The following is a 26,433-nucleotide window of genomic DNA, read 5'->3' as shown; positions in this document are numbered from 1 at the left end:
TTTACAGCACACAACACAGGGCCAGTGTACCTTTATTTTCACAGCACCCCTGTATTTTTACAGCATACAAGACAGGGCCAGTGTACCTTTATTTTCACAGCACCCATGTATTTTTACAGCATACAAGACAGGGCCAGTGTACATTTATTTTCACAGCACCCCTATATTTTTACAGCATACAAGACAGGGCCAGTGTTCCTTTATTTTCACAGGATCCCTGTATTTTTACAGCATACACAACAGGGCCAGTGTACCTTTATTTTCACAGCACCCCTGTAATTTTACAGTATATTAGACAGGGGCAGTGTACTTTTATTTTAACAAAAGCACCCATGTAATTTTACAGCATACTGGAAAGGGCCAACAACCCTGCATTTTCACAAAACTCCTGAATTTTAACAGCATACAGGACAGGGCTAGCATCCCTGTATTTTAACAACACCCCTGTATTTTACAGCATACAAGACAGGGCCAGTGTACCTTTATTTTAACAGCAGCACCCCTGTAATTTTACAGCATACAGGACAGTGCCAGCATCCCTGTATTTTCACAGCACCCATGTATCCAGTATTTTAGCAGCACACAGGACAGGGCCAGCACCCCTGTATTTTAATGACACCCCTGTAACTTTACAGCATACAAGACAGGGCCAGTGTACCTTTATTTTAACAACAGCACCCATGTAATGTTACAGCATACAGGACAGGGCCAGCACTCCTGTATTTTCACAGCACCCCTGTAATTTTACAGCATACAAGACAGGGCCAATACCCCTGCATTTTTACAGCATACAAGACAGGGCCAGTGTACATTTATTTTCACAGCATCCCTGCATTCTTACAGCATACAGGACAGGGTTAGCACCACTGTATTTTCACAGCACCCCTGTAATTGTACAGCATACAAGACAAGGCCAGAGTACCTTTATTTTAACAACATCACCGCTGTAATTTTATAGCATACAGGACAGGGCCAGCATCACTGTATTTTAACAACACCCCTGTATTTTTACAGCACACAGGACAGGGCTAGTGTACCTTTATTTTAACAACAGCACCCCTTTAATTTAACAGCATACAGGACAGGGTCAGCACCCCTATATTTTCACAGCACCCCTGTATTTTTACAGCATACAAGACAGGGCCAGTGTACATTTATTTTCATTGCAACCCTGTATTTTTACAGCATACAAGACAGGACTAGTGTATCTTTATTTTCACAGCACCTCTGTAGTTTTACAGCATACAAGACAGAGGCGGTGTACCTTTAAAACTCCTCTAAATTTTTTAGAGTATACAGGACATAACCAGCACCCCTGTGTTTTTACAGCATACAGGACAGTGCTCCTGTACAGCACAGTGACAGGACAGCAACGCCCTTGTTCAGCTGCAGCACCCCTAACAGCACAGGACACCACAGTGACAGGACAGCACCCCTAACAGCAAAGGACACCACAGTGACAGGACAGCACCCCTAACAGCACAGGGACACCACAGTGACAGGACAGCACCCCTAGAGAGCTCACACTGACCCCACCCGATGACACCACCCACAGGGAGACAGAGGTCTGTCTCCCTCACTCTCAAAGTCCGATAGTGAAAATGGCGTTGAGGTGCGGCTCTTTATATGGAATCCAAAACCAGCAAGAATCTGACAGTGGGATGATGACGTTTTGCCTCGTTCTGGTTTCCGAGTCTGGCAGGAAGTCTCGAGCTGGACTCAGTTCCCGGTTCAGATCGTGAAGTTCTGGGAGTTCGGTTATCTGAGAACCGAACCTGCTCATCTCTAGTTATAACCATTGATTGCCTCAGTTTCCAGAACCAGTCACTACTGGTGGGGGCTCCTTACTGTCTCCAGCATACCCCTGGGTGTCACAAGCATTGTTCACTTTATTGGCATTCTATGCAAGCTCTTGTTTACAACGTGATATTGTGCTGCCAGCATACAGAGGGCATACCTGCCAACATGACCCTCTCTGGGGAGGTGACTTTCCTCTTAATTTATGATTTCCATCACCTGTGGTGGAACTCTGGAACCTGTTCAAAACAGGTGTTTGCAATTATAAATTAAGAGAAAAGTTCAGAAGCAGAGCATTTTGTCCCTCCTGAAGAGGATCATTTTGGGAGGTATGAGAGGGTGGTATTTAGTTCTTTCCTCCCCCTCCTGCCACCATACACGGCTGCCAGAGGTGAGGAGCTGAAAGTGCAAAAAGTGTCCCATTTGGGCACCGAAACTGGACTTTTCGTGACTGTGCCTATTAGTTTACTCGGGTTTAGCTGCTTTACATGGCTAAACCCTGAATGCTGTGGGCGTGATATGCGCTATAACAGGTATCAATTGAATATCGCCCAGCGATCTCCCATCACTTTAGACAGGAGATCAGGCATGATATAACAATTGAATATCACCCATAATGTCCTCTGAATACCCATTGGCTCCTGTTCTATAGAGTGTCCTATATTCTCAGAAACTCTCTATGTTTAATTTGTACTGTACACAGATGAGTAACTATAAATTTTGCTTTCCCTTTCCAAAAAAGTTTCTGCCCCCTACACCCCATGCCATTTCGGTAAAACAAATATAGTCTTTTCTAGGCAATTTGGCTCCTAGTGTGAACAGTTAAAAATGCGTCCCCAACCCCATAGACAATTTAAAAATAAATAATTTGCATGCTCCGTAGGCACACACACATTGCAAAAAGGGTGTGTGGCCTAACTGAAAGGGACGTGGCTTTGCAGGAAAAGTCTACTTTATACCTTAGTCTTGCAACCTGCACACCCAGACATCGGCTACCACAGGAAAAAAATAATAGTCCTGATTCATGCTCCTTACATTATTTGTAATTTTTCCTCCTTATAGTAATGCCCCTTACACATTATGCCACACACTGTAATGCCCCTTACACATTGTGCCACGCATTGTAATTCTCCATACACATTATGCCACACACCATAATGCCCATGACACATTATGCCACACACCATAATGCCCATTACACAATATACCACACACCCTAATGCCCATTACACAATATGTCAAACACAGCAATACTCATTACACATTATGCCACACACCACAATGCCCATGACACATTATGACACATACCATAATGCCCATTACATAATATGCCACACACTATAATGCCCATTACACAATATGCCACACACCTTAATGCTCATGACATATTATGCCACACACCATAATGCCCATTACACAATATGCCACACACAGTTATGCCCCTGACACCATTTTATGCCCCATACACAATAATGACTTCTAATTACTTTTAAATTACATGCTCATTATCAGGGGATCTCATGCTCATTGTCTGGGGTATCATGCTTTGGGTTTAATGCTTGTTGCCTGGGATTTCATGCTCTGGGTTCAGTGCTCTTTGCCAGGGGTTTTATGCTCAATACCATGTGTTTCATGCTCATTGCCAGGGATTTCATGCTTTGGGTTCCATGTTTGTTGCCAGGAAACTCATGCTTGTTGTCAGGAGTTTCACTGCAGAAAATGCAGCATCCTGCATTTTCTGAGAGCGTCGCCAGCATTCCCGCAACTTTCAGGTAATGCTATATCACTGTGCTTCCTTGACAGATACTAGAAGTCAAGTAGGACCTCTAGCAACTGTCTCCTCCTAGGCTGCGGCCATTTTTGGAAGGACATTTACAGCAGATTACATACGGATGGCTAGACTACATGTAGGGGCTAATTCAACAAGGAACGCAAAACTGCAAAAATTGCAAAAATACGTAAAAGCTGAGACAAAAAATACAATTTCTGAGACAAAAAATACAACTTCTGAGACATAGCAAAAACTGCGTATGCAAAACAAAAATTAGGCATGTAGGGGTCATACTAAAGGGCTGGACTTGCAAAAACTACGAGCAGGGGCATGTATGCAGATTTTAAATAGGCGGAGCATACACATTTTGTGCAACTGAATGCACATTTATGCTGTGTAGTTTCTGAGTGACTACAGGTCAACCTTAAAATCTGCACAAGCTGACCTCAGTTGTAGAATGGGAACAACATAAAATTTGATAAAATACCGTGCGCCAATGCTGGCTGCCTTTGAGTTCAAAATGGATGGAAAAGTGTCACCCAACACTTCAATTACCGAGATAGTGAAGAAATACCATTTGAATCCATGGGCGCTCAAAAAAAACAAATGAAATAAACGCTCATAGTGTATTATGCATAAACATATAAAACCAAGTACTGTGACAATCTTTTGGTGAGTCTTGTACCTAATATGCTAGTCTACTGTTTTTAAGAGTAGACAATCACGCTTTTTGTGGGGGCTGGATTTCCACCAGTATCCGATATCAGAACCTTAAGCTCCTCCTCCAGAAGTGATACCCAAAAAGAGAGAAATATAGCCTCCGATAGTGTAACACTTTTTAATCACGGCACAAACATATAACAAATGACAAAAGCGGGGAATGGATGGTCTCTCACCCTTTGAAGTGGTCTACAAGTAACAGTAGACAAAACAGCAAGTTAGAAGATGGTGTGCTTGGGCGTCCCCAGACCAGCTGTCAAACTTTGCGGGTGATGTCCCAAACATCTTCCCCACCGCAAGTAAATCCTCCTGCCGATGCGTTTTGACACACACTGTGTCTTCATCAAGGCATAAGGAGGATATGCACTTCTAATCTATTTATACCCTACCCACTTAAATCATAAGACCAGCCTATTTCCAGACATGGAGCAACTGTCATCTAAAATTCCCATTCTAGCATTGTAAAACAATCCCATTTGAAATCCAGTCCTTATTTTTACGTTTATCACATTTTCCCGCCTTCACAGAGAGCCTATCGTCTCTGTGCTCCATTTGCCGCTGGCTGGAAGTTGTCATTACGGCCGCGACTGGAAGTACATCATTGGTGATGTAGCGGCCGGAAATACGTCACCCGCATCTCCGATCTCCGATTACACCCGGATAAAGCGAGTCCAAAGCTTCACATGTACTCCCGGAAGTGCAGCGTCCTTACAGTCCACTTCCTCCTCCAGTGGATTAGCTGTTCCTATTCACCGGCGCCCATTTTAAAGTTTTTTTTGTCCATTGTAAATTCACTGATAAGTCATTTATCAGAAGTGAGACGCCTCAGGAGAAGGGGAAAAAAAATGGAACCACATTAAGTTTAATGAGGACATGTAAAACATACTAAAACATATTAAAACATCCCACAGTTAATTACAATCAAATAATAAATATTTAAACAGCCGGTAATTCCTAAAATCCAAAGATTCATAAAAACTACTTCAATTCGAAGTCTTTATTAAGACCCTTAGGGGCAAGAGTACCACAGTTAAAAATCATACTCATTTCAGTTTCAGCTAGTATGGACCCCAAATCCTTTCCCCTAATATTGCCCTTGATGTGTTTCAAACCATAAAAATTCTTGATCTGAGTTATATTGCAATCATGGACATTTTTAAAATGTAAAGAAAGGGCATGAGTCTCTATACCCTTTGCAATGTTCCTCAAATGCTCCCCTAATCTTACTTTTAGGGGTCTGCTCGTCTGCCCAATGTAAAATTTGCCACAAGTACACTCAATACAGTAGACCACATTTGAGGTATGACACGTAATCAATTCCTTTATCTTAATTTTCTTATTATTTATCTTGACCTCTGTCATTTTCATACCAAAAGTGTTTTTCACTTTCTTGCAGCTTATACATCTTGCTTGCAGCTTGCAGCTTATACACACCTAAAGAAACAGTAGATGTGATTCTTGGGCCTTTAGGGGATGTGTGGCACAAACTCCGTACTAATTTTGATTTAAGGTTAGGGGTCCTCCTAAATATACACATCGGGTTTGTTGGTAACTCCTCCCCTATTACTGGATCTTTCCTTAACACTGGCCAATGTTTTCTAAAAATTTGTTGAACCTTGGTGTGTTGTGAGGAGAAGTTGGTGATAAAGGCCCACTTAAACCTTTCATCTTGATTATCTTTCGTTTTACTCTCTGATTTTTTTTTTAATTTTTTTGTCCCTATCCGATTCTAAAGCGTCTTTAAAAGCCCGTTCGGTTTTCTCTTTATTATATCCGCATTCATTAAAACATTGCGCCATTTCTGTAGCTTGTTCCTGAAACACTTCTTTTTCGGAACAATTTTTCCTTAGTCTCCTAAATTGTCCTGATGGTATAGACTCTAGCCATCTTTCATGATGACAGCTATACATATACAAAGAAAGGAAAGACAAAAGAAATCCTTTTTGGGAGCACTCTTATTGTTAATTGGTAATAATCAATCTAGACAATATGATGATGTGATAATGAATAATCTAAAACTTAACATTTATTCTGTTCCTATTAAAATATCGACCAATACGGTCCAACGTAGTTATAATCTCTATCTTAATTTATAGAATAAAGAATAGAAAGGTGAAGTATGAAATATAGTGAGAGTGAGCAGCATAAAACCGCTCCACCAGTGTTATTCAGAATGAAAATTAGGTGATCATCTTGGTGATATCCACAGTGCCTGGTATTCCTAAGTGGTCCCCCTTCAAAGTACTAACCAGGTCTATCCTATCAGCTTCCGAGATAAAAGATCGGGCTACTTTCAGGATAGTACGACCTTGAATAGTAAGGATGATAAATGAAGGAAGAGAGAACCCACTTCTGCTGTCTGTACTCTGCCTGATACTCGTTACTGGATCAATTGGCCCCAGGCTTTTCCAGATGAGAGAGTGTTGGAAAAGAGAGCCATCACCTGTCTTATTAAGGAATGAATAATCATTTTCTTTAGAAGTAAGACAGAGAAAGAGAGAGAGAGAAAGAAGAAGGAACCACTTCTACTTTCTGTTGTGACAGCAAAATGTACGCTGAGAAGGGCAAGGCCCTTGTCAACACTGCTGTCAGCCAGATTCCCAATGACAAACAGTAATTAAACTGAAGATTGAACAGTTGTAGCTAGATCCACTAGAATAAACATTAAGATATATTTTAATAGGAACAGAATAAATGTTAAGTTTTAGATTATTCATTATCACATCATCATATTGTCTAGATTGATTATAACCAATTAACAATAATAGTGCTCCCAAAAAGGATTTCTTTTGTCTTTCCTTTCTTTGTATATGTGTAGTTAATCTACAAAAGTATTTTGGGAGCACCACCAATAGGTAAAGTGCTATTTAAAGATTTGGTCTTTGGAGTGTACTTGTGGCAAATTTTATATTGGGCGGATGAGCAGACCCCTAAAAGTAAGATTAGGGGAGCATTTGAGGAACATTGCAAAGGGTATAGAGACTCATGCTCTTTCTTTACATTTTAAAAATGTCCATGATTGCAATATAACTCAGATCAATAATTTTTATGGTTAGAAACACATCAAGGGCAATATTAGGGGAAAGGATTTGGGGTCCATACTAGCTGAAACTGAAATGAGTATGATTTTTAACTGTGGTACTCTTGCCCCTAAGGGTCTTAACAAAGACTTCGAATTGAAGTGGTTTTTATGAATCTTTGGATTTTAGGAATTACCGGCTGTTTAAATATTTATTATTTGATTGTAATTAACTGTGGAATGTTTTAATATGTTTTAGTATGTTTTACATGTCCTCATTCAACTTAATGTGGTTCCGTTTTTTTCCCCTTCTCCTGAGGCATCTCACTTCTGATAAATGACTTATCATTGAATTTACAATGGACAAAAAAAACTTTAAAATGGCCACCGGTGAATAGGAACAGCTAATCCACTGGAGGAGGAAGTGGACTGTAAGGACGCCGCACTTCCGGGAGTACATGTGAAGCTTTGGACTCGCTTGATCCGGGTGTAGTCGGAGATCGGAGATGTGGGTGGCGTATTTCCGGTCACGACGTCACCGATGATGTACTTCCGGTCGCGGCCGTAATGACAACTTCCGGCCAGCGGCAAACGGCGCACAGAGACGATAGGCTCTCTGTGAAGGCGGGAAAATGTGATAAACGTAAAAATAAGGACTGGATTTCAAATGGGATTGTTTTACAATGCTAGAATGGGAATTTTAGATGACAGTTGCTCCATGTCTGGAAATAGGCTGGTCTTATGGTTTAAGTGGGTAGGGTATAAATAGATTAGAAGTGCATATCCTCCTTATGCCTTGATGAAGACACAGTGTGTGTCGAAACATGTTGGCAGGAGGATTTACTTGCGGTGGGGAAGACGTTTGGGACATCACCCGTGGAGTTGGACAGCTGGTCTGGGGACGCCCAAGCACACCATCTTTTAACTTGCTGTTTTGTCTACTGTTACTTGTAGACCACTTCAAAGGGTGAGAGACCATCCATTCCCAACTTTTGTCATTTGTTATATGTTTTGTGCTGTGATTAAAAAGTGTTACACTATCGGAGGCTATATTTCTCTCTTTTTGGGTATCACTTCTGGAGGAGGAGCTTAAGGTTCTGATATCGGATACTGGCGGAAATCCAGCCTCAACAAAAAGCGTGATTGTCTACTCTTAAAAACAGTAGACCAGCATATTAGGTACAAGACTCACCAAAAGATTGTCACAGTACTTGGTTTTATATGATTATGCATAATACACTATGAGCGTTTATTTCATTTGTTTTTTTTTGAGCGCCCATGGATTCAAATGGTATTTCTTCACTATCTCGGTAATTGAAGTGTTGGGTGACACTTTTCCATCCATTTTGAACTCAAAGGCAGCCAGCATTGGCGCACGGTATTTTATCAAATTTTGTCTTGTTCCTGTTATTGTTTTCACCTATACTTGATAATTGTGTGCAGCCAAGATGTTTAAATTTAGGGAAGAAAAAATTGCATAGTGTATTTGATTCCTCTGAAAATGAAATCAGCTTAGCAGACGAGGATTTGGATAATGTATTACAAAGATTGGAAAATACCCTTCTAAAGGAAAACAGAATTTGGTGGGAGGTAGTCACCCTTGAGAAGTACTTAGCCTCAAAAATGATTCCTAAGGGTTTGAAGATCAATAAACAGGTCAGTTTCACTACACCCACAGAGGGTTTCAAACAGAAATGGAATATGATCATCGAGAATTGCTCATTTGATCTAATGAGGTTAATTGTAGATGAAAGGAAGAATGATCTCATGAAATTAGATGAGGAAATATGGGAATTTAAGAAATTAATTGTGCCTTTTTCTGATCTTGCAGACTTTAAAGAGAAAGAAAGAGTTATTGAACCTAAGGTCATGCAGGCGAAAAAAATTTGGTCATTAGGAAAACTAGGAAATTCAAACGCGATAAAAATATTGCTATATATGTCCTGATATTTTAGAAGTCCAGGATAATAGGGTGGATCCTGTTGTCAATAAAAAGGAAAATCAGAAACAGGGACAGTGGAACCCTAGGAATAACAGATTTCGCTCAAACAGAGTGACTTCTGTATCTAGGCAGAAATTAATAAGAGAAATTGTTAATGCATATAACCCTAGGAACTATCAAGGGGAATGGAGGGACAGACATTTGAATGAAAGGTTTGGGAAGTTTAACAATGGTGTTGGATGGACAAGAGACGATCCAACCAATTGGAGAAAGGGCAGAGAAGGGAATAGATGGGAGGATTGGAATGGAAGGGGTAGGTTACCCAATTTCATACATCTCAATCGGTTTTCTCCCTTAGAGGATAGGGTCTCACCAAATGCATCCCCTTTTTTAGACAGAGGGAGGAGGACCCCCATATGGAGATGAAACGAACACACAGAGGAAAAAGGGGTGGGAAAAATAAGAATCAGGTTAAAGTGAGAAATAAACGGAAAAAGATGAATAGGAAAAAGAAATAGTCCCTTGGCCCTGATGCGAATGACCCACAGGAATCTTTAAGAGACAACCATAGTGTTAAGATTTTTATTTTAAGTTCACACATTTTAATGAAGGAGGAACGGACTCTCTTGGAAAAGGGACTGAAATTTTCCCCATCAACAAGAATAGATCAATTTAACACTTTCATTGATATTCAAAAGTTTATAAGGAAACTAACCTTAAAAAAATTCTTTAAATTAAAGTCAAATGAAAATTCAGTGAATGAAACCATTGAGAGCCTTCCATTTAGACCCAAATCTAACTTTTTCCCTTCACATCTTAAAGTGTGTTTTTTTAGAGTCTTTTAGTGCATTGGTATTGGGGAATCTAGAAAAACTGGATTCGGAGAAAATAAAATATAACCTAATATTTAAGGAATGACGGGCCCTCGACACTCTGTCAAAAGACAGGAGCCTAATTATTAACACCAGCCGATAAAGGCCGGGCAGTGGTCCTAATGGACAAGATTAAGTATGAAATGGAGGTTTCCCGACAGCTATGTGACGGAGTTACATACAAAAAAATCAGAGGGGACCCTACTAAAAAAATGAGTTTACAATTAAGGACTTTGGTTGAAATTTATTTAAAAAAGGGGACTATCTCAGAAACGGAATCGAAATTTCTTCTAATAGAGAATCCCATTATACCCACCATATATATTTTACCCAAAATGCACAAGAGTACTATTGATCCACCCGGACGCCCTATAGTGTCCGGAGTGGACTCACTCACGGCTAATTTATCCCTTTTCATCGATTTTTATTTACAGCCATTAGTTTTAACGAATAGATTCCATTTGAAGGATACGGGAGATGTATTGAACTTGGTGCCAGTGGCAGAATGGGAAGATGGTTTCTTTTTAGTGACATCTGACGTTAGTTCACTGTACACCATTATTGAACATAAACAAGGGGTAGAATCAGTGACAAAGAGATTGAGACATTCTGATATGGATTCCAATTTAAGGGATTTTATAGTGGATGGGATTAATTTTATTTTATCAAATAATTATTTTGTTTTTAAAGATGATTTTTATATCCAAAGGAGAGGTACCGCCATGGGCACTAGGTTTGCCCCAAGTTACACCAATATTTTCATGGGGGATTGGGAGGACACCTCAATTTGGGATAATAACCCCTTTGGGGCGAACCTAGTGTCCTGGGGCAGATATATCGATTATATATTTTTTATTTGGAAGGGAGGGAAGGAAGAGCTTGATCTTTTCTGCTCATTTCTGAACACTAACGACCGGAATATAGTTTTAACTTTTGATATAAGTCAAACAAGTGTAAACTTTCTTGATCTAACGATATATGTGGAGAATGGCACCTTGAAGACAAAGAATTTTATTAAACCTACTGATTCTAGATCTTTTATTGCCAGGGATAGCTGTCATCATGAATGATGGCTAGAGTCTATACCATCAGGACAATTTAGGAGACTAAGGAAAAATTGTTGCAAAAAAGAAGTGTTTCAGGAACAAGCTACAGAAATGGCGCAATGTTTTAATCAATGCGGATACAATAAAGAGAAAACCGAATGGGCTTTTAAAGACGCTTTAGAATCGGATAGGGACAAAATTTAAAAAAAATCAGAGAGTAAAACGAAAGATAATCAAGATGAAAGGTTTAAGTGGGCCTTTATCACCAACTTCTCCTCACAGCACACCAAGGTTCAACGAATTTTTAGAAAACATTGGCCAGTGTTAAGGAAAGATCCAGTAATAGGGGAGGAGTTACCAATAAACCCGATGTGTATATTTAGGAGGGCCCCTAACCTCAAATCAAAATTAGTACGGAGTTTGTGCCACACATCCCCTAAAGGCCCAAGAATCACATCTACTGTTTTTTTTAGGTGTGGAATATGTATAAGATGCAAGATAGTGAAAAACACTTTCGGTATGAAAATGACAGAGGTCAAGATAAATAATAAAAAATTAAGATAAAGAAATTGATTACGTATCATACCTCAAATGTGGTCTACTGTATTGAGTGTACTTGTGGCAAATTTTATATTGGGCGGATGAGCAGACCCCTAAAAGTAAGATTAGGGGAGCATTTGAGGAACATTGCAAAGGGTATAGAGACTCATGCTCTTTCTTTACATTTTAAAAATGTCCATGATTGCAATATAACTCAGATCAATAATTTTTATGGTTAGAAACACATCAAGGGCAATATTAGGGGAAAGGATTTGGGGTCCATACTAGCTGAAACTGAAATGAGTATGATTTTTAACTGTGGTACTCTTGCCCCTAAGGGTCTTAACAAAGACTTCGAATTGAAGTGGTTTTTATGAATCTTTGGATTTTAGGAATTACCGGCTGTTTAAATATTTATTATTTGATTGTAATTAACTGTGGGATGTTTTAATATGTTTTAGTATGTTTTACATGTCCTCATTAAACTTAATGTGGTTCCGTTTTTTTCCCCTTCTCCTGAGGCGTCTCACTTCTGATAAATGACTTATCATTGAATTTACAATGGACAAAAAAACTTTAAAATGGCCGCCGGTGAATAGGAACAGCTAATCCACTGGAGGAGGAAGTGGACTGTAAGGACGCCGCACTTCCGGGATTACATGTGAAGCTTTGGACTCGCTTGATCCGGGTGTAGTCGGAGATCGGAGATGCGGGTGACGTATTTCCGGCCGCGACGTCACCGATGATGTACTTCCGGTCGCGGCCGGAATGACAACTTCCGGCCAGCGGCAAACGGCGCACAGAGACGATAGGCTCTCTGTGAAGGCGGGAAAATGTGATAAACGTAAAAATAAGGACTGGATTTCAAATGGGATTGTTTTACAATGCTAGAATGGGAATTTTAGATGACAGTTGCTCCATGTCTGGAAATAGGCTGGTCTTATGGTTTAAGTGGGTAGGGTATACATAGATTAGAAGTGCATATCCTCCTTATGCCTTGATGAAGACACAGTGTGTGTCGAAACATGTTGGCAGGAGGATTTACTTGCGGTGGGGAAGACGTTTGGGACATCACTCACGGAGTTGGACAGCTGGTCTGGGGACGCCCATGCACACCATCTTTTAACTTGCTGTTTTGTCTACTGTTACTTGTAGACCACTTCAAAGGGTGAGAGACCATCCATTCCCCGCTTTTGTCATTTGTTATATGTTTTGTGCCGTGATTAAAAAGTGTTACACTTTCGGAGGCTATATTTCTCTCTTTTTGGGTATCACTTCTGGAGGAGGAGCTTAAGGTTCTGATATCGGATACTTGTGGAAATCCAGCCCCCACAAAAAGCGTGATTGTCTACTCTTAAAAACAGTAGACCAGCATATTAGGTACAAGACTCACCAAAAGATTGTCACAGTACTTGGTTTTATATGTTTATGCATAATACACTATGAGCGTTTATCTCAGTTGTAGAATGTTCGATGTATACTGCAATCATTGCTTCATTACACCCAGCTGAAGCAGTTCACACTGCTGACCACAATTCAGTTTATTCAGCTGCATTGAAACTTAACAACATGTAAGGGAGTTTAAAACTATTTAACACATGTATTACTCTAAAATATATGTTAGTAGTAACCTTATAATTCTTTAAGTTAATAACAATGCAGGTTTGTCAAGAACACACTTGTTTTCCTACAAACATGTACAATAACATTTACAAGCAAGTTTTTTTTCTATTTTTTGTTTGGTTAATGGCTTTTTGTTTAAAAGCTGATTTTTTTATGATTTAAAGCAACAAACAATTATTATCTTCAAAAATCACTCCCACATACATGTGTAAGGTTTTTGGATTTTTTTTCCCCTTGACAAGGAAACATATGTTTAATTAATAACATCACCACAATAATTGTGATTTTGTGGATATTTTAATTATGCACCACTTTTTTTTTTCTAATATTTTCACATTACACAATAACATAAGGAATGTTAATAATAACAAAGAAACATTAATATGTCATGTATGTAAACTTTCAAGATTAAAAAAAACAAAGATTTTTTTTCTTCCTTTTTCCACCTGCATTTGTGGATTCACCAGCGGAAGTAGCTTGTCTTGTTGTTCGACGCATCCTGTCAGTAGGCATGGTTGGCTCAATGTTATGTGTGGTTGATGTTAAATTGTGACATCAGAAACCTTTACGCAAAAAATGCGACTAAGTGTAAATTTTTTGCAATTGGTCGCAGTTTTTGCTAATTTGTACTTTTTATGCTCCTTACTGAATTAGCCCCGTAATCTGCATAACACTGGCGTGAGTATCAGTGGCTGTGCTCCCAATCCTCTGCGGGGTCTGCTGGGGATGATGTTATGCCACTGACTGTACACTTTCTGCAGTCCCCTGTCTTAACAATGGCCCTCATTCCGAGTCGTTCGCACGGTAATTTTCTTCGCATCGCAGCGTTTTTCTGCTTAGTACGCATGCGCAATGTTCGCACTGCGACTGCGCCAAGTAATTTTGCTATGAAGATAGTTTTTTTACTCACGGCTTTTTCTTCGCTCCGGCGATCGTAGTGTGATTGACAGGAAATGGGTGTTACTGGGCGGAAACACAGCGTTTTATGGGCGTGTGGATAAAAACGCTACCGTTTCCGGAAAAAACGCGGGAGTGGCTGGAGAAACGGAGGAGTGTCTGGGTGTGTTTGTGACGTCAAACCAGGAACGATAAGCACTGAACTGATCGCAGATGCCGAGTAAGTCTGAAGCTACTCTGAAACTGCTAAGTAGTTTGTAATCGCAATATTGCGAATACATCGTTCGCAATTTTAAGAAGCTAAGATTCACTCCCAGTAGGCGGCGGCTTAGCGTGTGTAACTCTGCTAAAATCGCCTTGCGAGCGAACAACTCGGAATGAGGGCCAATATTCTCCAGTGCTTACTGGTAATCAGTGACTGTTACATTGTGCTTTACAGATATCTACTTGTTCTTCCAGTATCAATAAACAAGTTCCATTTCTTATATTAAACTTCATATTTTTCATTATACAGCCACCAGCCATACAGTATATACACCTTTCACACTAAGCAGATAACCCAGGTTAATGCCAGGGCAAGCTGATGCAACCTGGCTTATTGTGAAAAGCTGCAGTGCATACGGAAAGTATTCACAGCGCTTCACTTTTTCCACATTTTGTTTTGTTACAGCCTTATTCTAAATTTGAATAAATTATTTTTTTCCCCTCAAAATTTTACACACAGTACCCCATAATGACAATGTGAAAAAAGTTTTTTTTTGAGATTTTTGCAAATTTATTAAAAATAAAAAAGTAAGAAATAACGTGTACATAAGTATTCACAGCCTTTGCCTTGAAGCTCAAAATTGAGCTCAGGTGCATCCTATTTCCACTGATCATCCTTGAGATGTTCCTACAGCTTAATTGGAGTCCACCTTTGGTAAATTCAGTTGATTGGACATGATTTGGAAAGGCACACACTTGTTTGTATAAGGTCCCACACTTGACAGTGCATGTCTGAGCACAAACCAAGCATGAAGTCAAAGGAATTGTCTGTAGACCTCCAAAACAGGATTGTCTTGAGGCGCAAAGAGAACAGAAAAATATCTGCTGCTTTTAAGGTCCCAATGCGCAGTGTCCTCCATCATCCATAAATGGAAGAAGTTCGGAACCACCAGGACTCTTCCTGGAGCTGGCTGGATCATCTAAACTGAGCGATCGGGGGAGAAGGGCCCTAGTCAGGGAGGTGACCAAGAACCTGATGGTCACTCTCTCCACAGAGGAATGCTGTCAGAGCTACAGCATTCCTCTGTGGAGAGAGGAGAACCTTCCAGAAGGACAACCATCCCTGCAGCAATCTACCAATCAGGCCTGTATGGTAGAGTGGCCAGATGGAAGAGACTCCTTAGTAAAAAGCTCATGGCAGCTCACCTGGAGTTTGCCAAAATGCACCCGAAGGACTCTCAGACCATGAGAAACAAAATTCTCTCGTCTGATGAAACAAATGTTGAACTCTTTGCCAGGCGTGATGTTTGGAGGAAACCAGGCACCGCACATCACCAGGCCAATACCATCCCTACAGTGAAGCATGGCGGTGGCAGTATCATGCTGTGGGGATGTTTTTCAGTGGCAAGAACTGGGAGACTAGTCAGAATAGAGGGAAAGATGACTGCAGCAATGTACAGAGACATCCTGGAAGAAAACCTGCTCCAGAGCGCTCTTGACCTCCGACTGGGTTGACGGTTCATCTTTCAGCAGGACAACGACCCTAAGAACACAGCCAAGATATCAAAGGAGTTTCTTCAGGACAACTCTTTGAATGTCTTTGAGTGGCCTAGCCAGAGCCCAGACTTGAATCCGATTGAACATCTCTGGAGAGATCTGAAAATGGCTGTGCACCGACGCTTCCCATCCAACCTGATGGAACTTGATAGGTGCTGCAAAAAGGAATGGGCGAAACTGCCCAAAGATAGATGTGCCAAGCTTGTGGCATCATATTCAAAAAGATTTGAGGCTGTAACTGCTGCCAAAGGTGCATCAACAAAGTATTGAGCAAAGGCTGTTAATAATCATGTACATGTGATTTTTTTTTTATTTTTTTATTTTTAAGAAATTTGCAAAAATCTAAAAAACCCACTTTTTATGTTGTAATAATGGTGTATTGTGTATAGAATTTTGAGGGAAAACATGAATTTATTCCATTTTAATATAAGGCTGTAACATAACAAAATGTGGAAAAAGTGAAGCACTGTGAATACTTTCTGGATGTACTGTAACTGCATTGTGCATCATGGGTCTGTCCTGAGTCCGCTGCCCAGTTCACTACCAGGGTTATTCTTATGTACGAACATGGTCAGATTGAAAAAACTAGGTCATGCCTAAAGGAGCTGATTAGAAACTCAAGAGCTCTTGGAGATGACTTCATCTCCAAACGTCCACTTTGCATGACGCACTGGCAGACACAGGTTGAGTATAAAAGGCGACGACCCGCGAATAACCCAGTTCCATCTTGTGTGAAAACGTTTAGTATATCTGAAACTCAGCTTCAAACCAACACATGTTGGACCCAGCGGCGGATTTAGCGTTCAGACACCCCCTAGGCACATTATTGGCCTCCCCCCTATTATGTTACTGCCCCCTTCATTTCAAGGCCAGTCCAGATGCCTCGAGACCACCAAAGCGGCCCCAACTTCACCCCACTACCAGCTCCCGGAACAACATTTTCTGCCCATTGTCCCACTAACATCAGTTGTAAAATAATATATAAAAAAAATAAGTTGCAATTACAAAAAAAAGAGTCACCTGGCCTCCTCAGCCGTGTGTGCGGCCCCAAAGCAAGTGTCGTCCATAGGCACGTGCCTCACATGCCTAGTGGGAAATCCACCATTGGTTGGACCCGGGAATTACATTTGAAACGTGTAATAAAGTCCTTGGGTCCTGCTCCATGTCCAGACAAATCACAGATCCTGATACACTGGTAGTGTAACAGTATACGATGCATGTGTTTCATGAATGTTTTCTCTGTAGTGCAGATGTAGCCAGGCTCATCGTTACCTTGCCGTGATGCGTACACACGTGCATACGCATTGCAGCAATGACTAGCTACTCCTAGCTGCGTCTATTTGCAACCCCGACCCATCAACGCAATGTGTATGGGCCTTGGGTGCGAGTATACGTACACGGGCGTGCGCACACAATGCGGCAAACTAGTCGCACCCACGACTAGGTGCAGCCACAGTGAGTGTGGCTACATCTGTACATGAAATCACTAGTTGTCCTAGCCAGCTCTTCACTTGACATTATAAGACTCTTCAGTCAGTTTCCATGAGTTTCTACAATTGTGCTAAGGTATGAAAGAGCTTTGCGTTGTAAATGGCTCAGGCATTGTCAGCATGTTCCTACCACACAGTCTGCTAGATTTAACTCCCTGATATATTCCTGCAATGTGAAAAATAATTTAATACTCCGTACTTGTGTGTTTACTGTCTGGAATGATTGCATACACCAGATGTTTATCGATTTGTAAACAGTGTTGTTGACAGTTGGAATTTCAGAGGGCACTCCAACTATTTCGTAGGTGTTTGTGCCTTCATTTTTCACTGGCAGTTTTAAGTTCTTAATACATAAAGTTTGATTTATACTATTTGGCATGCTTATCATAGAAACATAGAATTTGACGGCAGATAAGAACCATTTGGCCCATCCAGCCTGCCACTTTTTTATCCTTTAGGTAATCTCAACCCTTTTTGATCCTTTGTTCTTTGTAAGGATATCCATATGTCTATCCCAATTTAATTACACCAAATAGTTTTATTATGGGCACTTTTTTTGGCGGATAGAATTATTGTGCAAATCCCGTTTTTAACATTTTTGAAATAGGATAGTTGCGAAAAACCGGCGCTCGCAGTCTGCATTAAGCTGTTTTTTTCAGGAGACAGGTATGATAACTTTAGCCGCGATAGCGGATTGCTTTATTGCAGCTCAATGGATACAACTTAAAGTATGTTACTCCAAATTACAGTAAACATGAATTTATTTGGTTTGAATTTATTGGACAGAAAAGGCTTTAAAGTGTACTTGCTACTCAGTGCTTTATCCTATAAATTCACTAGCGACATCACCATTTATATTGTAGAAGCCAAAACTCCCTTTCAGCTCAGCCTTCTTCCTCTTCTTCTGTGTCTGTGCCTTGCTGTCAATGACGTCACGTGCACTGCAAAGGAAGGCTGTAGCTGAGATGAGGAAGCTATGCATTGATGGTTTACATAGGGTGCCAGACACTTCTGGAATCCTATAAGCCAGTGGTTCTCAAACTCGGTCCTCAGGACCAGGCCCGGCGACAGGGGGGGTCAAAGGGGACATCCATCCCGGGCCCCCACGTTGTGAGGGGCCCCAAGGTCCAGCGGCGGCAGCATCATGCCAAAAATTTACATAATCCTATAAATTTCTGCATCACGCAAACCGCGGGCTGCCCGCCGTGTAGTCAAAAGGAATCAGAAAGTGCCTTTTTTTTTTGTTCAGCCGCCCCCAAGCCCTGCCGAGCCCTGTGGTCACCTGTCAGTGCCTCAGCCCCTCCCCAGATCAGCTATCAGCCAGTCCCCGTGTGCAGTGCAATGACGTTGCACATGACGCAGCGTCTGGACCTCCCCTCCGCTCCGAGTCCTCCCTGCCCGCCTAGCTGTCTCTGCTGTGTGAGGAGCGCGCGGCCAAGCAGGAGCGGGACTGTTAGCACCTTGTTGCGGCATAAAGGTCGTTGGTCACTCGGAGCCTGGTTGATTAGCGACGCCGGCGGCTGTGCCTGTGTGTTGCTGGACTGGTAAGTCAAGTGTGCACAGCGCATTGCAGGCGCACTCCGCTCTCCAGCAGGACAGACTCAGAGTTTGTTTGGGGGTTTGGTTTGCGGCGGGCTGCGGTCATGCATGCAAGGGAGGGATGCTTGGAGGAGGGGATGAAGAGTGGGGGGGGGACTCGGTGGTTATGGGGGGCCCCATAGAAATCAGTGTACCGGGCCCCAAGATTTCTGTTGCCGGCCCTGCTCAGGAGCCCACACGGTTCACATTTTCCATGTCACCCAGCATCTGCACTGTGTATCACCAACTGTCACATTTTAAAAATCTACAGGTGAACTGCAAAACATGACCCGTGTGGGGTCCTGAGGACTGAGTTTGAGAACCTGTGCTATAAGCTAACTTGCTATCTTAGTTACCACTTTTTTGGGGTCCAATGTGATTTCCCCACTTTTTCATGCTCTTCTGCCAGGTTGTTTTTTTGTAGAAAAGTCACAAGGATTTTTAATGAGTCCCACACAGGCATTTCTAATTGAATCTCACATTTACGGGTGCATGCATTGCTGCATTGTATGCGAAAGTAACTGCCTACAGCTCTCCATCCACATTGATATCCACACTCATCTTATTGCTACATTACAAGCAGGGATGATAGCACATAAAAAAGGACATAAACATGCCTCATGGGGGTTATGTCATAGTAACAGGGTCATGGCCTCATGGAACGCCCTGTCTCTCAGTATGCAGGCCGACTGGAGAGTTAGGAGTTGGAGCTACTTGGCCAGGCTTTCGGGCCAGGGCAGCCCAACAGGCCATCTGCCCTTCTAACATTTGACAGACATGTCAGATGGTCAGTCCAGTCCTGATTGCAGGACCCCATTTCAATGTATACTATTCATCCACCACCTCAGTGCTTTGATTGCCATTGTGGAATATAAATAACCTCATAATAATAATAATAATAATAATAATAATGTACAGTAGGGGACATTTGCACCTTTTATACGTGTATGATCTTCCCCATAGAATAAGTAGAGGGGCAGAGAAGCAGTTAATCCTAAATGATTTGTTATTGTTCCATGGTGACAGAAAAAATAGACACTAAAAAAGAAGTGTTGGAAGAGCAATTATGCTACTTACATCTCTGCTCAAGTGAGGACCTGGTGGAGAGCTGGACTCTGCAGAGGAGAGGAGGTATCAGGAGTCACTCATGGCACCACATCATCACATATCTACTGAGGTGGGCAAATAATTAGACTCAAACAAACAATTTAAAAGAAAGTCACACATTTTCTATAAAACTCTTTTAATACATTGTATGTTGTATCCTTTGTTGTGTATAATAATTTTGATGTGGTTTGGCATGCTGTTCATGGGAGTTTCAGTTTCTCTTGATGTCTTCATCCCTATACCATATTAAGATAAATTCTTCTATGAGGCCAGTCTTGGTGGTGATTATCATCCTCTTGAGTTTTTTCTTTACAGTTGCCCAAAGATTCTCAATTGCATTTGTATCTGGTCTGTTACCTGGCAAGGAAGAACATCTACATTGTTTTCTGACAACAAAAAAGGAATTACTGATTTGGCATTGTGGGAAGGTGATCCATTTTGTGTACATCAAAAAAACAGTTTTTCAGTTTTGAAAGTCAGGTTTCAAGGATTTTTCTGTACTGGTTTTGTTGCATAGTGCCCTCCACCATGTATTGTCTTCCAGTTCTTTTGGAAGACAAGTAGCTCCATACCATTACAGGCAGTGGCGGCTCAGAGGCGGGGCTGCAGCACAATCCAAAATTCAAAATAGGGGAGCCACACCATCCCAAACGCTGCCAAACATCAATGGCTGGGACTCACTGGCAGTTGCTGCAGCTCCCCTATTTGAATTTTGGACTGCGTTGCATCCCTATATCTGGAGGTATCACTGATTATGGAGTTTGGAATTTCACTTTCTTTGGCTACCGAGAATATGGATTCATTGATCAGAAAAGACAAAGAAAGACAAGGAAAGAAAACAGTACTGTATTTTTCAGTCTGACTTTCTAGACAGCCCGAAAAGGAAAAATCCCCACCATTATCCTCACTTTTTTCTCTACATTTGCACAAAAAACAAAGGAACATGATAACTTACCTTGCTCAAATCATTCCCAAATTTCGGAACTTCCTTCGCCCAAAGCAACCTTTTCTTAGATATTGCAATCATAATATTTGTTTTTTTACATGGCCTATGTGCTGAGAGGCCAGTGGCGCAGTCATCTCTGAATAATAGATGTTGAAACTTCTACTCCAAATGCTTTCAGATTGTTAGATTTAGCCATTTGGACTGGTTTTCTAATTATTTGGGAGTTAGGGGTCTAAAAAGCTCAGAGAGAGATAACATATCAACCAATGAGCTCCTAACTGACATTTTTCAAACACAGGATGAGATGTACTAAGCAGTGATAAAAGTGGAGAAGTGAGCCAGTGGAGTAGTTGCCTATGGCAACCAGTCAGCTGCTCTGTATACTTTTATAGTATGCAAATTATTGGTTGGTACTTTATCCCCTCCACATTATCTCTCCCCACACTCCTTCGTTTTTGTTTCAGCCATAGTTGCCTTTCCATTTGTAACAAGGGCATCCCCAGCCTTCAGTGAAACATTGATCCAGCTGACTGATTTTTATGAAATATCAAGTTGTTTTGCAATATCACATTGAGAATATTTTTTTTATCAACAGTCACGCAACCAAGGCCTTCTTCCTTCTGCTGACTTTCCATAACCTCACCTTGCATGAACCAGAACACTGATAGTGGGATAGTACAAATGGCCTAAATAGAGCAATGAATATAATTATTTTATTGAGTAAAACAGGTTGAAGTTTCACTATAAACACTTAAATTGATCAAATTTTATTGAAAAACCCACAAATGAAGCAAGAATGAAGTAAAAACAAAACAGCTGATGCGAGAGTCTACTGTACATGAACAAGACTGCGACCTACAAAAAACAAAATTTCCCTATAAAATATTTTTAAATGGAGGATTTAGAATAGGTAACACATTCAAATAAAACCTAATTACATTTCAAAACAGTTTATCTAAGTTTGCGGCCAGTAAATCAAGAAAACTATGAAAATGTAAAAAAGTCAGTGAGTTTAATAATGTGCACACCTTGAGGTGGACAGCTGGACTCTGTAGAGGAGGTATCATGAGTCACTCATGGCACTACATCATTACAAATCGTTACAGACCTAGCTGAGAAAGGGCCTTTGCAATAGAGAAGATGCACAATGACGGCATCCGTCACACAAAGCAGGATTATATGGATTATATGGACTCAACCCCCTCCATGGTTGTGGGCGGAGCTCCAAGGCAGGTGGGCCCAATAGCTACAATATCACATTTTTTTTTCATAGATACAGATATATAAAATTAATTGGTCTGTTTGTTTGTCCAGTTATGCATTCAGACACCTCTACACCAATTGGGATGAAACCAACGTGAGGTTGTCCAGTTGGATTCTGGCCAGGTTTTAGAAGACTTGTGGTCCCAATTGGACCTCATGGCGGAATGCGCTGGTCAGAACTTTGACCAAGGGAGCCTCTTCTGGGCTTTCCACTGGATGGATTTGGATGAAAAAACATCACAGAGGACCCAGTCGGACCTCCCATTGGTGTACACCAGATAGAACTTTGACAAAGAGAGCCTATTCTGGGCCACTGGATAGATTTGGATGAAAACTTTAATGAAATGTAATAACTGACATAAATAATCATAATTCAATGACCTGAAATAACTAACTGAAATGAAGATAGGAAGACAACAAATATTTTGTACCCAAAAGCATTGGAATAGCAACACTGATAGCAGAAGGAAAACTTTAAACCCATATTGCAATATAAAAGTCATTATAAAACTGAACAGAAAGGAAAGCTGGGTATTAGGACTACTGGTGACACCCCAAAAAGCAAAAACAACACTGGGCAGCCACCCTATGGGTGTGTTGGAACAGCTACTAAAGTGTTAATTATTTTAAAATGTTAACATATAATGACTTATACTGATCAGTGGATAAATGTGCTCAGGGATAAATTATACATCAGCCCCAGTGTATGTAGTCCCAAAATTACACACCTGATTGCTTTTTGTCAGTTTCTCCTATCAGTACAGCTTTTGTTTTTGACCAAAGACACTCCTCTGCCTTCAATAAAACTCTAATTTTCCAAAAGAAAAGTTTATCTCAGTACTTGCTAAGAAAGGAGAACGGTGCAAATAGGTGGTGCTGAAAAATAACAATGATAATAAATTGTGTAGAATATCAGTAAATATCAATAGATCAGACAGAGCAGCGTTAGTAGAACACTACACGTTTTGAGTAACAGATAACATTTAGGGCAGTTTGTAATTGAGTCTGAATTTGCTGGAGGTGCGGGATGCCGGTCAATCTTGGAGTTTTTTTTTAAAGTGGCAATCATATTAAAGGTATGGTTTTGCCTTGTAAATACATGGCATTTTTTAAAAAACCTCAGATATCATCTGGCATACTGCACCTCCGGCAAACTCAGACTCTATTACCTATTCCCCCCTAGCATTTATACATCATAAATATATTAAGTGCAACATATACTACAGTGAAACAAACAGTTTCACTGTAGTATATGTTGCACAGTGAATCAAATGCAGTGAAACAAATGCAGAATTGCAGGAGTACAAAACATGTCTCTATGTCCCAAAGGTCAAAACAGGGAATTACAATTTTATGTCTATTGGAGAGGAGGAGTCATTCCAGTATTACAAGGAGTGCAATAAAAGACGCAAAAAAGTAATAAGAGCAGCTAAAATTGTAAACGAAAAGCAAATCGCTATAGAGAGTAAAGCTAATCCTAAAAAGTTTTATAAATAGTAAAAGGTTAAAAAAGGAGAATGTAGGCCCAATAAAAGATGAACTGAGAGCCTTGCTAAACGATGACAAAATAAAAGCAGATATACTGAACAACTTTTTTTCAGCAGTATTCACTAGTGGAGGATTAGACGGTGACAGCAGTGCATAACAACAATTAAGGTAATGATTCTTGGCTAGATGGTTGTTTAAGTGAGGAAGTAGTCCTGGAGAGACAACATAAAGATCAATAAATCCCCAGGCCCAGATGGTTATTATGGAGCTTAAGGCACAGCTTGCAAGACCCTTATACAGGTTGAGTATCCCTTATCCAAAATGCTTTGGACTCAGAGGTATTTTAGATATCGGATTTTTCCGTATTTTGGAATAATTGCATACCATAATGAGATATCATGGTGATGGGACCTAAGTCTAAGCACAGAATACATTTATGTTTCATATACACCTTATACACACAGCTTGAAGGTAATTTTAGCCAATATTTTTAATAACTTTGTGCATTAAACAAAGTGTGTGTACAGTCACACAATTCATTTGTTTCATATACACCTTACACATACAGCCTGAAGGTCATTTAATACAATATTTTTAGTAACGTTGTGTATCAAACAAAGTTTGTGTATATTGAGCCATCAGAAAACAAAGGTTTCACTATCTCACTCAAAAAATTCCGTATTTCGGAATATTCCGGATTTCGGATTATTTGGATATGGGATACTCAACCTGTACTTGATTTTCTATAGTTCAATTAGACAGGTATGGATGTATGGTACCGAGGGATTGCCGTATAGCTGAGGTAGTGCCATTATTTAAAAAGGGATCTGAAAATCATCCTAGGAACTATAGTTTAACCTCTATAGTGGGTAAAATATTGGAAGGAATTTTGAGGTATAGCATAGAGGATTATCTGTGGAATACTAAGTTTATTAGCAAGAGTCAGCATGGGTTTGTGAGGGACAGATCATGTCAAACTAACTTAATTAGCTTCTATGAGGAAGTAAGCGATAATCTGGACCAGGGAAAAGCAGTGGATGTGGTCTTTTTAGATTTTGCAAAAGCCTTCGATACAGTGCCTCACAGGAGCCAGATCACCAAATTAAGGGAACTTGGTCTAGGAAATACTATTTGTACCTGGATAGATAATTGGCTGAATAACAGGGTACAACGAGTAGTGGTTAATGGGATGTTCTCCAGCTGGGCACCAGCAGTCAGCGGAATACCACAAAGGTCCATACTTGGCCCGCTACTGTTCAATGTATTGGGAAGCACAGTGTCAATCTTTGCAGATGATACTAAACTGTGTAAGGTGATTAATTCAGAACTAAATGTGGAGTCTCTACAGAATGACATATTTAAACTTGATACTTCGGTGTCTAAATAGGGAATCAATATTGAAAAATGCTAAATTAGGCATTTTGAGATTAAAAACAAACTTGCATATCCTACACACTTAATGGGGAAAATATAGGGGTAAAAGTAGTGGAAAAAGATTTAGGGGTGCTCATAGATAATAGGTTTAATAACAGTACACAATGTCAAAATGCAGCAAAGAAGGTAAGTAAAGTCCTTGCATGCATAAAATGGAGTATTGAGACAAGGGAGAAGGATGTAACCCTGCCGCTGTACAAAGCATTGGTATGTCCGCACCTGAAATATTGTGTACAATTTTGGGCACCATATCATAAAAAGGATATCGGGGAACTCGAAAGAGTTCAATAGTGATCTACTAAACTAATTAAAGGGTTAGAGACACTGGAATATGAGGAAAGGCTCACTAGGTTAAATATCTATACAGTAGAAAAGAGGGGACTAAGAGGAGACATTATTAAAATCTTCAAATATGTAAAGGGTTATTACAAGGAGTTAGCAGGGGATTTGTTTATTAATAGAACGCTGTTTAGGACACGTGGGCACTCGCTGAGGCTAGAGGAGGGAAAATTACGTACACAACGTAGGAAAGGGTTCTTCACGGTAAGGGCAATATGGATTTGGAACTCCCTGGCGGAGAAAGTAATAATGGCAGACTCTGTAAATGTATTTAAAAATGGATTGGACAGTTTTCTAGCTGAAAAAAGTATCCAAGGCTATATTATTTAATATAAGTAGAGATGAGCGGGTTCGGTTCCTCGGAATCCGAACCCCCCCCGAACTTCACCCATTATACACGGGTCCGAGGCATACTCGGATTCTCCCGTATGGCTCGGTTAATCCGAGCGCGCCCGAACGTCATCATCCCGCTGTCGGATTCTCGCGAGATTCGGATTCTATATAAGGAGCCGCGCGTCGCCGCCATTTTCACTCGTGTATTGGAAATGTTAGGGGAGAGGACGTGGCTGGCGTCCTCTCCGTTTATTAATGTTGCTGCAAATATTTGTGCTTATTGCTTAATTGTGGGGACTGGGGAGCAGCTGTATTATATAGGAGGAGTACAATGCAGAGTTTTGCTGATCAGTGACCACCACTTTTACCCGTTCTCTGCCTGAAAAACGCTCCATATCTGTGCTCAGTGTGCTGCATATATCTGTGCTCACACTGCTTTATTGTGGGGACTGGGGACCAGCAGTATT

Source organism: Pseudophryne corroboree, chromosome 7, assembly GCF_028390025.1.
Source record: "Pseudophryne corroboree isolate aPseCor3 chromosome 7, aPseCor3.hap2, whole genome shotgun sequence".
In the NCBI taxonomy this organism is placed as follows: domain Eukaryota; kingdom Metazoa; phylum Chordata; class Amphibia; order Anura; family Myobatrachidae; genus Pseudophryne; species Pseudophryne corroboree.
This window is presented reverse-complemented; position numbering follows the sequence as displayed.